The sequence below is a fragment of the Protopterus annectens genome, chromosome 17.part0 (genome assembly GCF_019279795.1).
Source record: "Protopterus annectens isolate FY-2018-M chromosome 17.part0, PAN1.0, whole genome shotgun sequence".
NCBI lineage: Eukaryota > Metazoa > Chordata > Ceratodontiformes > Protopteridae > Protopterus > Protopterus annectens.
In genome coordinates this window covers 807,028,252-807,045,313 of record NC_056751.1, presented here as the reverse complement: position 1 = coordinate 807,045,313, position 17,062 = coordinate 807,028,252, and the positions used below count along the sequence as shown (strand labels likewise).

The 17,062-nt window shown below is 39.5% G+C and overlaps 1 protein-coding gene across 1 annotated transcript in view; it reads right to left on the bottom strand.

Moving 5' to 3' along the window:
• The window catches only part of LOC122791532 (intelectin-1a-like), a 144,932-nt gene that overhangs the window by 104,354 nt on the left and 23,516 nt on the right, over nt 1-17,062 (bottom strand). The gene's annotated exons all lie outside the window — the stretch shown is intronic.

Genomic DNA, 17,062 nt, shown 5'->3' with positions numbered 1-17,062 from the left:
GGGCTCAGTCCCAGGACCCCTCCTGTTCGGCATATACTTCTCAGAGGTACAGGCAAGCACAGGAGTACTTTGGCTGACCAAGTTTGCAGACAACTGCAAACTAGGGGCTATAATTGACTCTCTGGGTGACACAGACATCCTCCAAAAGAGTCTCACTGAGATGGATACCTGGTGTCAAAATCATGGCCTCAAGCAAAATGCCAAAAAGTGCATAGTCATCCCCTCTGGAGAAAAACAAAGTGCCCACAAACTACCACATAGGTGGTAGTCCCCTAAATACGGAAGATGTAATAAGGTATCTGGGGACCCAAGTAGATAGTAATCTCACCTTTGATAATCACATTGCCAAAGTGGTTAGAAAATCCTTCTACGTGGCCCACCTAATCACAAAAGGGTTTGCATCCAGATCAAAAGAGGTCATTGTGCCCCTCTACTCATCACTCATCAGACCCATCATAGAGTACAATGCCCCATTTGGGATGTACCTTACAAGACACCTGCAACAGCTGGAAACACCACAGAAGTACCTCACCTAGAGGATCACTGGCCTCAAACAAATGCCCTATGCAGCTCCACTGAAGAAACTCCAGCTATACTTGGTTGCATACCGCCTACTCAGAGGTGATCTCTGCCTGACATACAAGGCCATGTCCAACCCGGAATTGATGGACATGCTCCACCTAAAGAAAACCTTATCCCCTCGAGCCACACGCTCTAGGGATCTAAACCTCACCACAACAATAAATAGGACATGCTGGAGGGATAGATTCCTGTCCCAGAGACTTCCCATGCTTTGGAACAAGATCCCAATCTACATTAGGCAAAGCTCCTCTCTAACACTCTTCAAAAGAAACCTTGACGAGTGGATGGGAAACAGAAAGTTTACCTCGGGGATCACTTCAGTGGCTCTTCTGAACAGAGGCACAGGGAACTAATCTAAGGGGGTGGCAAAAGCCAACACATTCTGGCTAGGCTTATAAATGCCTTCGGGCAGATAGCCTAGTACCTACCTATGAACCTATGAACATATATATATATATATATATATATATATATATATATATATATATATATATATATATATGAAGAATGAAAAACGTAACAATAAAGCATGCAAAAGGAATGAGAAGGGAATCAACAGCAACCCCAGTATTATATAGCACTGTCAGAGTATGTCATATCAAGCTGAGCAGGAGTGAGAAAAGCACTGCTACTCACACCACAGGCAGGATATTACCAGTGGGAGTAACATTGTTGATCTGCTAAGTATACTTTACAATCAGAGGGTAGTCCCTGGTGGGACTACCCATAAATTGATAGAATGTTTGGCCATCCGACCATTACACATGCAAGGGCAGGTATGTTCAGGGACTAAATGGTGGGAGAGCCTGAGAATACATTGGTTGGGACAACATACATGTAGGGCCCCTAAAGCTCGGGAGAGGGCAACGTGTGGAGGTGTGCTATGGCTGCGATAGCAACTGGACAATGGATGGTATGCATGTATGTTGAACTCGGGTGGGGTGGAGGAACTATGGGTATGAAATTATGGATCCAGGCGTGTCAGAGTTGGATGGGCTGGCTCTGACTGGACCGCCTCGTGGAGGTCAGAGAGTTTGTTATAAGTATATATGCATACACACATGCAGACATCTGTACATAGAAGTACATTCTCTGTAACACATTCATTCCATTTGCAGACATAAATAACATGAATGTGCCCTTACAAACCTCAACAGTAGATAGAATAATAGGTTGTGCATAAGAGGGAAGGGACGAAACTGCTAAAATGCAGAAATGTGTACAATGTCCGAAGTCAGTACTGTGCTGAAAAAATCAAATGTGAGGACTTTCTCACACATGGAATAATTCCTGTGATCTGCCTGCTACGGCAACACCAATTAATAAACCAGTCTATTTGTAAAAGAAATACACCAAACATGTACATAATTAGGCTCTCATGTGTAATGTGTGTGTTACCACATAGTCATACTTATTAATTTATTGTAGTGTCATGTTAATGGGAGTAAGGATGTAATGAAGTATAGAGTCTAATCTTGACATAAAGACATGCGTGTCCCATGTGGGACAACCCAAAAATTGTGAATAGTGTCCTTTTGGTCACTCATGTCACCAATGTTTGTGGACTAAAAGTTTGGGAGTTTAGAGGATACGTGGAGTGAGTCAACCGATGGGATGGGTCTACAGGAGTAGGGAGTGGCCAATGTGTAGTGGTGTGGATATACCACGAATCCAACTAGAGAATGGATGACTGCAGTATTAGTGAGGCGTTGGGGTGGGTGTTTGGTGAACCAGGAGTCATGGGTATATGGGTATATATGCAAATGAAGCAGCACAGCAATAGTGTATTGGTTAGAGCAACCGCCTAACGAACAGACATTCCCATTCCGAATCCCACTGCATCACATACCATTTACCATCGGTAATCTGTACATGAACATTTTTCTACATCTGCTGTATAACCTGCAAAATAACAGTTAAAAGTGAACTGGAGCAAAGTGTCAGTGTCATAACGAATAAGGCACTTGTAAGCAGGTTTAAGCATATATATACACCAGTAAGCGTCTGTAAGTGCGTTTGCACGGGGTATGCATTGCTTTACAGACGCATATATATATATATATATATATATATATATATATATATATAGATATATAGATATATATATATATAAATGTATGTATATATATATATATATATATGTATATATATATATATATATACATATATATATATATATATATATATATATATATATATATATATATATATATATATATATATATATATATATATATATATATATATATATATATATATACATATATATATATATATATATATATATATATATATATATATACATACATATATAGATATATATATATGTGTGTGTGTGTGTGTGTGTGAGTGTGTGTGTGTGTGTGTGTGTGTGTGTGTGTGTTTGTATGTGAGTGTGTGTGTGTGTGTGTGTGTGTGTGTGTGTGTGTGTGTGTGTGCGTGTGTGCGTAGATATACACAGATATACAGCTATGATAGGAAACAGCACACAAGAATGACATATGTCCACAGGCTATGCCAATGGAAGTGAGGGGCCCAAGCAAGAAACATGAAACGCGTAGCATCACCTTCCACCCCTCCCGGCCGAACATGGGAAATATACACACAAACCCGCAAACAATGTAAATAGTCCACTGCTCCCCAGATCACAGGCAGGATACAACCGGGGGAGGTACACAGTGCACCTGTGAAATCTAATCTTGGAACACAGACAGAAGCATCCCCTTGCGGGACACCCCAAAAATTGACAAGATCAAAAGAAGGTGATACGCCGAACATTCTGGCTGTGGTGTGTACATACCCGGAATACAAGGGTGGGAAAGCCTGATGATCCATAAGTCGAGACAGTGTATGACATTGTTCCCATGAAGTGGAGAGTGGGCAGCGTGTAATGGTGTGTTCAGACCCGAAAAACAAACAAAGCCAGCAGCTGTTGGTGACTGTATATACAAATATTTATTCACCAATGAAGGAAAAATCCCTCATAACAGGAATAACTCAAAAACTCATACAACAGACCGGTTTCGGCTCAACAGAGCCTTCCTCAGTGAGAGTAAAAAATGTAAACAGAGACCTATCCCAGTAACTGTGCATATATACACCTAAGAGTATAGGAGAACCAATCACAATCAATAAATCAGAATTGGTCATTAAGACCTGGTGGGAACAAAGCCCCAAGTTTGATGATCCATTTCCTCTCCTTAGCAGTAAGTATCTCATGCCACTTCACCTTGTCATGACATTTCCCCCTAATGCAATCAATGGTCATAAACATAAAATTAGCTGAAGTGTGTTTTAAACTGTGCTTATATAATGCATTGTTACCACGTTTATTTTTGATGTCACTTATATGTTCACAGATTCTAAGACGGAAAGCCCTAGAAGTCTGACCTACATAAAGCAGGAACAAGTGCAGGTTACCAAATAGATAACCCACTCAGAACTACAATTAGCCCAAAATTTAATCTCAAAAATCTCAGTTTTTACTACTGAATTCACAAGTCCGTCGGACCTTGGTACAAAATTTGCAATGCCCACATGGAATACATCCAACCACAGGTGCCCCTGTAAAAGTTAGTTGAGTGGAAACTTTAGCATCAGACAAATACCTCTTGTAATGGCTCAAATGGGAACCAATAGTTCGTCCCCTTCTAAAAGGGAAGGAGCATCTATCCCTGAGAATAGTATGTAACCTATTCTCCGCCAAAAGAATATTCCAATGTCTATCTATGATGTTCATAAACCCCCGGGTATTACGTCCTTAAGTAGTGACAAGCCTCAACGGCTGCTGAACCCCATCCTGGTTACGATCTTTATAATGCAATAAATCATTTCTATTGAAGTTCGAGGCCCACTGTTTGGCCATATGAACAGTGCCCGAGCGATACCCTCTATCTTTAAATCTGCAGACCAAATCATCACAGGCATTAGCATAGCTGCTAGAGCATATTCTCCTAGCTCTTAAAAATTGAGATTTGGGTATATTCTGGATGATATGTTGTGGGTGGAAGCTGGTGGCATGTAATAAAGAATTATATTCTGGAATTTCCTGAATAAAGTGGTGGAAAGGGTATGATCTACATTCCTATTGATTTCCACATCCAAAAAAATCATTTTAGATCTATGAAAATTCATCTTGAATTCAATGCCCCAAATATTGTTGTTAAGATAATCAAGAAATTCCATAAGATATTGCTCATCAGCCTTCCACACCAGCCAACAATCATCCAGATAGCGGCATACATGTCCATCTCACACATATAGATGTTATGATTAACATCATAAATTATTACCTCCTCAATATATGCCATAAATAGATCCGCGTAAATGGGTGCAAAAGATGCACCCATAGCAGTGCCTTTGGTTTTCCAAAAACATTTGTTCTGATAATAAAAAACATTGCAAGTCAGTACATATTCAGTAAGGCAAACCAAAAAGGTGTTGAAACCAGGTTTGTATAAGCCAGATCTACCTAGCCAGTAGTCCAATGCTTGTAGGCCTGCCCAGTGTGGAATATTGGTATAGAGGGATGTGATGTCCAGAGTACATAATAACCAATGGGGTTCCAATTGTATTTCATTAATAATGTCCAAAAACTGCGTGGTATCTTGAATTCTGGCTCTAATACACCCAAGCAAAGGTTTTAAATATTGAGTCAAATATTCAGACAATGGTTCCATCAAGGACCCATGTCCAGAGACAATGGGTCGACCAGGGGGATTACTAACATGTTTATGTATCTTAGGAAGCATATATAGATACTGTTTCTTAGGGGACACAACCATCAATTGTTCAGACCCGACCAGGACCCAGAGTAAGGATGGGTGCTGTAGAGGAGGTGCGGGTGGGGGAACTATGGGTATCTAGTTATGGGTCTAGGTGTGCAGGTGTTGGCTGATGCGGGCCTATATGGACAGCCCCAGGGATGTAAGCGAATGTGTTCATTGAACAGAGGCTTCACCCAACGTGCAGCCACACCCACTACGAGTCCCACTGCAGCAAAGTGTAATCTATATGTCAAGAAACGGAATAACCAGATGTAGATGTATATATGTAGAGGTATGTGTGTATGTATATCTACCCATAGTGACATAGAGATAAACCTCTCTCTCTCCGTAGTATAAATGTATATATACAGACAGAATACATATACATACCCACATATAGATATATACATATGCAGACACCCATAGACCGCTATCAGTGGTGGATTTAGGCATGGGTGCAGGGGTGTGTGCCAGCCCCTTTTTCAACTTTCTTCTTTCGCGCTGGCCCTTTTTAAAACTTTCTTCTTCTTTTTTTTTTTTTTTTTGGAAAATCAGGTGCATCTTTCCTGAATAATCCTGTCACCAATGCGCCAAGTACATCGGAGCTGTGATTGGAGGTTGGTGTCAGATGATGATTTTTTTTTAATAACACTTATAATGGTTCTCCTCCAACTGCATCGACTTGTAATTTAGGCGCGTTGGTGACAGCTGACAGTAATCGTTGTGTAAGCTGTTGTCGGAAGACAAGCGTGTTCAATTTTAAAATAAAAACTAGATGGCCAAAGTTTATAACTACTGCTACGAGTGATCTGCTAAGGTAATGTGCTAATTCTTTTGACTTTTGACAGCTGATGAAAGACAGCACGCTCCCATGTATACCTGTAGAGCAAAGGCTGGGAAGTAAGGGCAGCTGTTTGTTCCAATATTATATAACACTGTGTGGCGTTGTACTGCAAAACTGGTTTGCAGTTCCAGAATATCCTCAATTTGGGACTAACAGCGCAGAGCGGGGCTTGTTCTTCGTGTTTTCCAAAGAAACTGTTGCACAAAGCTTCCGTACAGTGGAGCCAAATTGGAAGAAATCCTCTGGAAAGAGGGTAACAGTAGGAAGACTTGCTTATTGATGAGAGGGGCGCTAGAGCTCAAATCCCCGTCTAAGTCCTGTTTCCTGCATAGTGGTAGTAATCACAATAACCATAGTAAATAACAAGCTCGCCCCCTCCCCTGGATTTGAAAAAGTCTGCAGCCGCGAATCCTGCTTTTGAAATATAGCTTGATCAGTTGCTCCTTGAAATGTGTTTTGGGGTGCTGCACTGTTTGAGAAAGCAAGTACGCATTTACTTTTATGTGGGAGCAACCTGCTGGGAGTTGAAGCATACTAAGTATTGTGTGCGTTTTAAGGTTGTTTAAGTCTGCGTCAGTGTGTCATAGGCTGAAATTGTAGATTTTTTGTACTGTCCCAAACTGTGGAGGTGTGGTAGTTGAATAATTTAACAGGTGTGATTTTTACAGGATGGATGTGTGCGATTGCATATTAATACCCTTGTAATCTTGGGCGTTTAAGGCACTTTGTAATGTGAAGTGAAAGTATGTGTAGTAGAATAAATGGTTGATGTAGATAAACGCGTTGCAGATGACTCTGACATGTTTTTTTTAATTCCTGTAGCGCTGTTGAGGGCACCAGTTCTACTTTCAGTGGTGGTGTGTGTATAGAACTGTACATGCTATTTTGCCATACAGAATGTGTATACATGTGTTCTTGCATTACCTATACATATGTACACATGCGCACAACTTTGTGTGTATGTAGTTCTTTCAGTTGTAATTGTCTTAGGATGGAAATAAAACATGCTTGTACTGTATTTGTCCAATTACAGCAGACACACCCTTGTATTGGGAATGAAATAGCCGTGAATTTATTGAGCCATTAAAGGTTAGGATTAGATGTATGTTTAAAACTAAATAGCTTAAGCATGAGGTTGGGGTAGGCATAATGGTTAAGGTGTTTATCTCAGACACAGGATTTGATTCTCCCCTTTGAAAGGGAAATTGGTTAGGCTTAAAATGGTCTGCAAGGGCAGCTAGCCTACTATTACTCATGAAGCTGATCACAACAGCCAGATGTGTGCAAAGGGCAGAGCTTGGAGAAGAAAAACAATGAGGCCAATAAATCAGCAGTCATCTCCTGAAAACTAAGCTGTAGCCATGCAAAGAAAATGCAAACACCAGTCACTCTGTCCAAGGCTTTGCCCCCACCCTACCTGATACCAGGGTCCATTCATCATTTGGACTCACACATTGCTGTGGGTGGCCAAAGACTGCTTGACTGAAGGAGCCCAAGTTGTTGGAGCAAGTCCCCCTTTAGTCGTTATCTTGTAAATTTAGCCTTCCGTCTCTGTTCTTTCACTGAGCAACATGGTTTTGACATCCTTATCTAGGGACTTGAGGTAAGATAACTGAAAGGATGTAGCCACAATCAGCCTTTTGTATAGGTGATGCATTGTTCTGACTCCTAGATTAACCCCTGTGCCTACTGTGACATCAGTAAAGGTGAAAGGGAGCTGAAGCAGAAAATGTTATTGGGTGTAATAATGTTATTGTTTAACCTCATACTGCCTTCAGTAAAAGCTCTGTTACATCTGTTTCTTGTAGTAAGTAGAGATGCAAAAGTTCTGACTTAAGTGCTGGGGGACTAGTGCTTATACTAGTCCTATCTCGCATTCAAGGGTGTATTCAGGCATACTAACTGTTAAATATTGAAACGTGCAGTATCTCTTTATGGCTTTGAGTGGCAAAGTGCAGCGACATCCGCACGTTCTTTAGCAGCAACTGAATCAGTGTTCTAAGTAACATAACCTCTCATGTGTCCTTGGTTTTGCCTGTAAATTTTGGGTTGTACCTCATAAATTTGAGAATTTGTGGCAGAATGAGTGGGGGTTATGGTCAATACATAATTCATATCATTACAGTTACAGACTGTTATAAATTCTCCTGTTCTGTCAGCTTTCTAAGTGAATATTAGTTAGAGCTGCCACCTTTTTAAATGCACAAAGTAGAAATGTGAGATTTTGCAGGACAAACAATACCCATGGTTAGTGCAAGAGAGAACTTCATTTTTTTACCAAAATAAACACTTATTTTTGCAGAGCTTGATGCTTATGCTGTTTCATATAACATTTATGTGTTTCAGATACAACAAAATAGTATTTGCAACTATTAAAGAAAACTTAGGAAAATGTTTTTGTCATAAAATCTCTGGACATTTGCCATTTTTTTCACAGGGACAATAATGTAGTGAAACAAATATACTTTTTTATTAAGAATTTTTTGGAAACTACATGACTCAATGAGCTCATAACAATACTGTCTAAACCACTTTGGCATCTCGTTGCTATGATGATGGTGCTTCTGTGTAGGGGAAGTCACTTATAATGGTCCATTTAGTTTAAGGATATGTGGGGGTGTTCTGTATTTAGGCTGTGTTCCCTTATGGATATTGTTTTGTCCCCTCTCTGTTTATAACTTGGTTTAATCCACAAGGTCTACCTGCCTGCTTGATGGCTGCCATTTTGGAAGGAATGGAGCTGACTTAGCAAACAAATTGATCTTAAATGTATTTGTTTTGTGGACTACTCTAGGTACGAGAAGGGCACACTCACAGTTTAAAACTTTAGGGAAAGTCTGCTGTATTGAACTACATAATTACCATCAAAACTTCAACTTTTCTAAATACTTTTCTTGCAGAGTATGTGTAGTGAGTTTTGTAAAATGTGGGGCATCAATGAATATAAACTATGTCAAATGCGTATTCTTGAAGAGCTTTGTGCAAAGATGGCTGTTTTATGGGGGATGCAAAAGAGTTCCAACATCTAATCCCATGTGGCACATAGTTTATACCTTGTATTATGCCGTGGTGGTGCAGCGGTAACATTGTTGCCTCACAGCAAAAGGTTGTCTTGTTCAATTCTCGGCTGGAGTGCGGGGAGTGCCTTCTATGTGGAGTCTGCATGTCCTCCCGGTAGTTCGGTGGGCGTTCGAAAGACATGCGTAAAAGGGCGTGCCTTTGTTGAAGGTTGAACGTCGAACTGGCACCTCGGCGTTCGTCAAAATCTACTGCCAGTCATTAGCGGACCAGAGTTCTGCCGTGGTGACCCCTAACCTGGAAAAGCCGAAAGACAACAACAGCACTTTTGGAATAAATACATCTTGTGCAAAATAATGTGTTGACTTTATTATACAGTAAAAGTCTAAAAGCTGTAAAGTAGTATTTTTTTTTTAATTTAAATGTTTATGTTGGCTTGAGAAGTTTTATCCACTTTTGTTCATGCAGTTAAAACTAATGAAGACATGCTTGATGAATGAGTGCAAAAGGTGAAAAAAGGTTGCCTCTAAATTCTGGCAGAAGGACCGAATCATTCATTATGACTTTTAAACATTCAGAGGAGGCTTGTATGCTATGGAAACTTTTTGATTCATTCAAGATGTACATGTTTTTGTTACATAATTAAATCATTCCTTTAAAAAAACTGATAAGTTAATAGTTTAATTGTGCGGCTTTCTGAAATCAAATATATGAACTCTAATTTCTTTATTGTTACTATATTCATATAGTTATTGCAAATTAATTTAGATGTACATTGGGGAAAAAAGGGATTCTGACTTCTTTAAATTCTACCATCAGTACAGAATCATGTTTGCAGTATTTTACCTGAAGAAAACAAAGTGAATAGGAACCTTTCACTTTCCACACAAGCAGACAGTTTTAACACAGGAAGCTACACATTTTTGCAGATGTACAAACGAGACAGTAACTGTTCTAAACATTTATGCTGTCTTGAATGTATGTGGGGGGGGGGTAACGGCTTGAAAAAATATAGGGAGTTCTGGGAAATGCAGTATTTCCATTAAAGGTGTGGTGATACAGGTATAGTCTTTTGATTGTGCTAGGAACAAAGGAGTGTGCAACCCAACCCGTCATCCGCATTGCTAAGAGTGCCCTGTTCATTATAGCAATACTGTGAAGAAGGACATGTATGTATTACAGTGTCATGGTATGTTGTAGGGAATTGCATTCTGCTCATATGACCCATACTTAGTTGAACTCTGTAACTGTTTTTAGTTTTTACCATGTCCTGTAATGTTTCAGTTATTCACCACTCTGTGAAATCAGTTTTCCGCAGTGGTTAAAGCTACGAGATGTAATGAAGTCAATCCTTTTGCTTCCAATTTGATTTCCTCAATATTATTTTGCCAGTTTGATTATCAGTAAGTCATGTAACCAGGTAGCATTCTTTGTCTACCTTTGAAAATATGCACTTGTATTTAGTGGATTTACTGGTTAAAAAAATCAGTGAATCACGGAAATGGATTTTAGTGACTACATGTCTGCCTTTTGGTATTCGCTGTTACGTCATTTTAACACCATAATATAGACCCCACATATACACACACACACACACACACACACACACACACACACACACACACACACACACACACACACACAAACACACACACACAAGCAGACACACACACACCTGGTAAAGGCTGGCACAGGTTTATTAGCTATGCCCCCTTCTGCCCAGACTATAAGGTAGTTCCAACTACCACCAGCCAACTCTTTGTCAGCTACTTAAGACCCTTAACAAAGGGTGTCAAATCCTACTGTGTAATGTTACTATTATTCCAAATGGTAGTCTGACCAAGAACAAGGCTACTTTAGGAGTGGCCTGTACAGTGTCACCATATAGATATGCAAGTACTCTCAGAGTTTAAATATATCTTACATATATCAGCCACAAAAATAGGTTTAAATATATTTAATAATAAATAATAAAAGAACAAGACAATACTCAGTAAGTAATCAGTTACATTAGAGTTCAAAATCACAGGAAATATTTAAAACAACATTGCAGGACAGCCTCAAATAAATAAAGAAAACATCTAAGCTAAACTTTACTATATAACTATCTGAATCTAAAATAGTTACTATGCCCTAAAAACTAACTTACAGCAAGGCAACTGTAGAAGGTGGTGATGAGTGGAAATTTGTAGGTCAAAGACAAGGTGCAAAATGCCCAGTCTCTCTCTGAGAGAGTTCTTAAATTAATATCAAATATTACTGCTGGGTTAGCGTGGATTATATCACGTTTTGTCACCTGACTTTAGTTCCCAAGCTAAACCCCCAGTATCCAACATTTAATATCTCTCTGTGAAAATACATAGTCTTCAGATGTTTGGAACTGCTAGAAGACATAAAACAATAAAACACTTACAAAACAACACAAAGAGTCCCCTAGTGTAGGCATCCTGTCTCCTGTTGACTGAAACTGAAAGATAACTTTTATAGCACAATTTCAAAGCAATTTAATTTCAACTATTTTCCTGCAGTTTTGCAAGTTAACTCCTAGTTTCTACTGTTAAAGCATATACATTTGCATGGGTATCTAGTTTATATATATACATTTCTGTTATTTTCCAGTAGGGTACACTGTGGACACATCCTTGAAGCTCAGTACTGTACAAACCCTATTCAACACACACTTATGTACCTGTAGTTTAATATACACATAACCTATAGCTCTAATACATTTGTAAGACAAGCATATGAATCATGTTGATATTTTCAAATGACATATGATTATTCACAAAATTCCAGATAGCTGGGCTGGCAGTATCTCCTTCTGTTACAATTCTGTATAAATCATATTAATATTCACAAATGACATATAATTATTTACGAAATTCCAGCTTACTGGGCTGGCAGTATTCCCTTTTGTCACAGGTATCACAAAATATCTCTCTAGAAACAGTAATATTAGGTGATGTCATCATTGACTGGCAGAAACTTAAATTACAATTTCCCACAAATAGCATAAACCTGTTTGGATTTTCTCAACTAATTACTCATCCAACCTTTACTAGTTCCACAAACCAAAACCACTCAATAATTGATTGGGTTTTGGTCTCCCATCCTAATAATTTCTCTCAATTCAAAACACTTCCAGCCTCTATTAGTGATCAGCACCCCATCTGTACAATTAGACTTATTTCACATTCATGTAGACAACACACCTACAAGACAGTAAGAAACCTATCCAACTTTGACCAGCAGGCCTTTACAAATTTATTAAAAGGCATCAGTTGGTCCTTTCTTAAATACTTACCACTAGATGATGCAGTTGAACAATTTAATTCTACATTCCTAAACACTTTAGACAGTTTAGCTCCCACCAGAAGGAAAAGAGTCAAAACCAGCTATACTCCTTGGCTTTCTGTCTATACCAGATCACTCATGCAAAAAAGACACAAGGCTTGGACAACTTACCTAAAACATAAGGCTCACAGTAATTTACAGCATTTCAAAACACTGCATAACCTTGTAAAGAAACAGGTTAATTTAGACAAAAACAGTTCTATGCAAACCCACAAGATCAGCAAATATCCAGTCCAAAAACCTTCTAGCACACTATCAAAAAAATCCTAAATCCAGGAAGTCAGCCCCCCCCCTCCCAACCATCTTGTGTTAGTACCTCCCCTGACATAAAAACTCAATTTAACTCTTACTTCATTGACAACATAGCTTTCATCACTAACAAATTCCTTCCATCTCCCTCTACCCTCTCTCAGCCTTTTATTACCTGTCACCCCACATTTTCCCTTCAACTGGTTAATACTTCCTTTATCAAATCCCTCCTGTGAAAGCTCAGGCCATGTTCCCCCTCTGCAGACAATCTTCCTAATGAATTTCTAAAAATGTCTGCTGACTCAATTGTCTACCCTGTCTCAATAATCATTAATAGATCCATCAAGGAGTCTTATGTTCCCCCCTTGTGGAAAAACACCATCATCCTTCCTCTCCACAAAGGTGGCACCTCCACAGAAATCTCTAACTATAGGCCAATTGCTATTCTTTCACCACTATCAAAAATTCTAGAAAAAATTATCCATAAACAACTTCTTCAATACCTACTTGATAATAATCTTCTCTCTCCCACCCAACATGGATTCAGACCAGCACACAGTACTATCACTGCTCTACTATCCTTTACTGACACTGTCAACAAAGCTCACTACTCAGGAAACTTTCTCTCTTCTCTATTCTTAGATCTATCCAAAGCCTTTGAAACTGTCTCCCACGCCCATATGTTATCCCAACTCTCTCTTCTGGGCTTAACCAAAATATCCTTACAATGATTCACTAGCTATCTCTCTAACAGATATCAGTCTGTCAAATGGAACTCTAACTTCTCTCCTTACTTAACTGTTAGCACTGGGGTACCCCAAGGCTTAATACTAGGTCCACTTCTCTTCAACATTTGTATTAACCATCTTAATACTGCCACCAATCAAGCTACCCTAATTCAATATGCTGATGACTCTGTATTAATCTGCTGTGCCAGGACTCTCTCTCATCTGCAGAATTTAATGCAAGAAGCATTCAATTCCATTGAGTCTTGGCTCATCAACAACCATTTACTACTTAGCCTAAAAAAACTACACTTCTATTTTTACCAAAACACTTTTCTCTAGATGCCTCTAACTTTACTATTATTTCTCTGAACAATACTTTAATCAAAGTGGTTTCACATACAAAACTGTTAGGTGTAACTATTGACAACAATCTTAAGTTTGACCTACTTATCAACAACATCATAAAAAAAGAATCGAAAATTGGGCATGATGTATAGGGCTAAAAATTAATCTCCAACTCCACAAGAGTAACCCTTGTCACCACTTATCTCTTACCCTCCCTTCTATATGCTTCACCTATCCTAACCAATCTTCACTCTTCCCTCAAAGCAAAACTTAGTCAATGTTATAATAAAATAGCAAAATTTCCCACAGGGCAGGCCCATTATTCTCATCATTGCGCTGCTCTCAAGTCCCTAAATTGGCTCAAACGACCCCACATTCTCACCTTTAATCAACTTACATTAACTCACAAATTACTGTACAACTCCTCATTTTCACAAACATCATCACTACTTTGACATTATATTCCATCTTGTGACTTACACGTATCTACTATCTATTTACAAACCTCAAAGATCTAACAGGGTTAGTCTGTACTCTTACTGTGTTGCCAAATCAGGTCTATATTAGATAAACAAAAGTTTATCTAATTGAACGCTGATATCATCGAAAATCCTGGAACTTGAAATTGCAATTGTGGGGAGCTGTGCCCCCCACACCTCTCACTAAATATATATTCCAATTCCAAGATTGCACCATGATCGTACAGTGAGGAAAGGGAAAATATTCCCATCTTCACTGTACTGCGATCTCATAATTGCAATTTCGATTTCCGGGATTTCCGATGATGTCAGTGTTTGATTAGATAAACTTTTGTTTATCTAATATAGACCCGTCAAATCATGGAATGGCATTCCAGAAGCAATCAGACTTGTACCCTGCTACTATTCATTTAAGTCTAGGCTGAAAGAACATCTAACCAATAATTGGATCTGCCCATGCTCCGCGCCATCTTAGCGCTCTTTTCTTTTCCCTTCTTCCCCACTCTTAACAGACTTTCTCTTGATATATCCTACTTTTCTTCCTGCTTTACCTACTTTCTAGCCTCACCTCTCTTTAATTCCTTAACATTCTAATGTCCTTTCTTCATATTCTTACACTATCCTTTCTCTATCCCAGAATTTGACCGAAATTTACAATCTAGTTCTCCTGCCAGAAAAAGTATATGGCTTTTCGACCTATGACTTATTCTGTTATATATTTTTCATGTATCATCATGTAACATGCACATTAGGAACTCTCTTCTACCTTCTGTATAATGTATGGTCAATTTTATTGCTTGCCTTTATAGTTTGCTTATTTTTCTTTTATTGTATTTCAAAGATTGTACTACTTTGTTATTGTCTTAATATTTGTAACCATTGTTCATTTTTTAAATTCTGTTTAATGTGTACTGTGGAGGTTTTCTTCCCAGGCCTCTGCTGAAAATGAGCTCATACCCAGTCAGACTTTCCCAGTAAACAAATGTCAAATAAATAAATAAATAAAATTAGGCACCCTATTCAACCAAAGCCTGAGTACTGGCTTCATCCCAGCCAAGTGGAGGACAGTCACTGTCATCCCTTTGCACAAAGATGGAGTGTCCACCGATCCAGGAAATTATAGACCCATCAGACTAACTAGCCTGATCTGCAAGGTCATGGAGTGGATTATCATGGACCTCATTAACAAGGACATTGGCAACCTCCAAACATTCAATTCCACACAGTTTGGTTTTGTCAAGGGATGGTCATGCCTGTTAAATTTGGTTGACTTCTTTGAGACAATCACCAAAGCCATGGACTGGTGACTCACTGTACTCTGTATAGGTATATAGGTTCATAGCTAGGTAATAGGCTATCGGCCCAAGGACCTACGTAAGCTTAGCCAACAAGGTCCCCTGGCTTATGACACCCAAGAAAGTTATTTTCCTGTGCCACTGTCGAGCAGAGACACAGAAGTGATCCCCGGGGTGTATTTCCTATTTCCCATCCACTCATCAAGATTTTTCTTGAAGAGTGCTAATGAAGAACGTTGCTTGATATAGATGGGTAGCCTGTTCCAGAGTATGGGAAGTCTCTGGGACAGGAATCTATCTCTCCAGCATGTCCTGTTTATTGTGGTGACAAGGTTTAGGTCCCTAGAGTGTGTAGCTCGGAGGGACTGGGATTCCTTTAGGTGTAGCATGTCCAACAGCTCTGGGTTTAACATAACTTTATATGTAAGGCAGAGATCACCCCGGAGTAGGCAATATGCTATGGAGTAAAGCTGGAGTTTTTTGAGACGGTCAGTGTAGGGCATTTGTTTGAGGCCAGTAATCCTCTTTGTGAGGTACTTCTGTGGCCTTTCCAGCTGCTGCAGATGTCTTGTGAGGTACATTCCAAAAGGGGCATTGTACTCTATAATGAGTCTAATGAGTGTCAAGTAGAGGGGAACAATGACCTCTTTTTACCTGGATGAGAACGCTTTTATGATGAGGTGTGCCATGTAGAAGGGCTTCCTGACTACTGTGACGATGTGATTATCAAAGGAGAGACTACTGTCCACCTGGGTCCCAAGGTCTCTTATCACACATTCTGTGTTAAGTAGATTGCTGCTTATGTGGTAGTTCATGGGTTACAGAGTTTTTACCAAAGGGGATGACATTGCACTTTTTGGCATTGAGTTTGAGGCCATGGCTCTGACACCAGGCATCTGTCTCAGCAAGGCCCTTCTGTAGGATATGCACATCATTTGGAGACTTGACTATGGCTCCTAGTTTGCAGTCATCTGTGAAATTCATTAGCCAGAGGCCTTCTGTGTTAGCCTGTACTTCAGAGAAGTAGATACCAAACAGGACAGGTCCCAGGACTGAACCCTGTGGTACTCCACTTGTTACTGGTTTGAGGTCAGATTTGGAGTCTGCAACTTTTACAGTGTGGGTTCTGTCAGTGAGCCAGTTGGCAACCCATCTTGTGATGTAGGGATTTATACCTAGTTTAGTGAGTTTAGCTATAATTCCAGAATGGGGGGATGGTGTCGAAAGCCTTGGCGAGGTCAAGATAGGCTGTGTGAACCACCTCACCCTCATCTACGACTTTGGTGTTTGCCTTATAGAAGTTGATCAGGTTCAGGAGGCATGATCTGCCTTTCACAAACCCAAACTGGGTGAGATCCAGAGTTTGGAGATGACCAATGTCTTTGTTTATGAGTGCCATGGT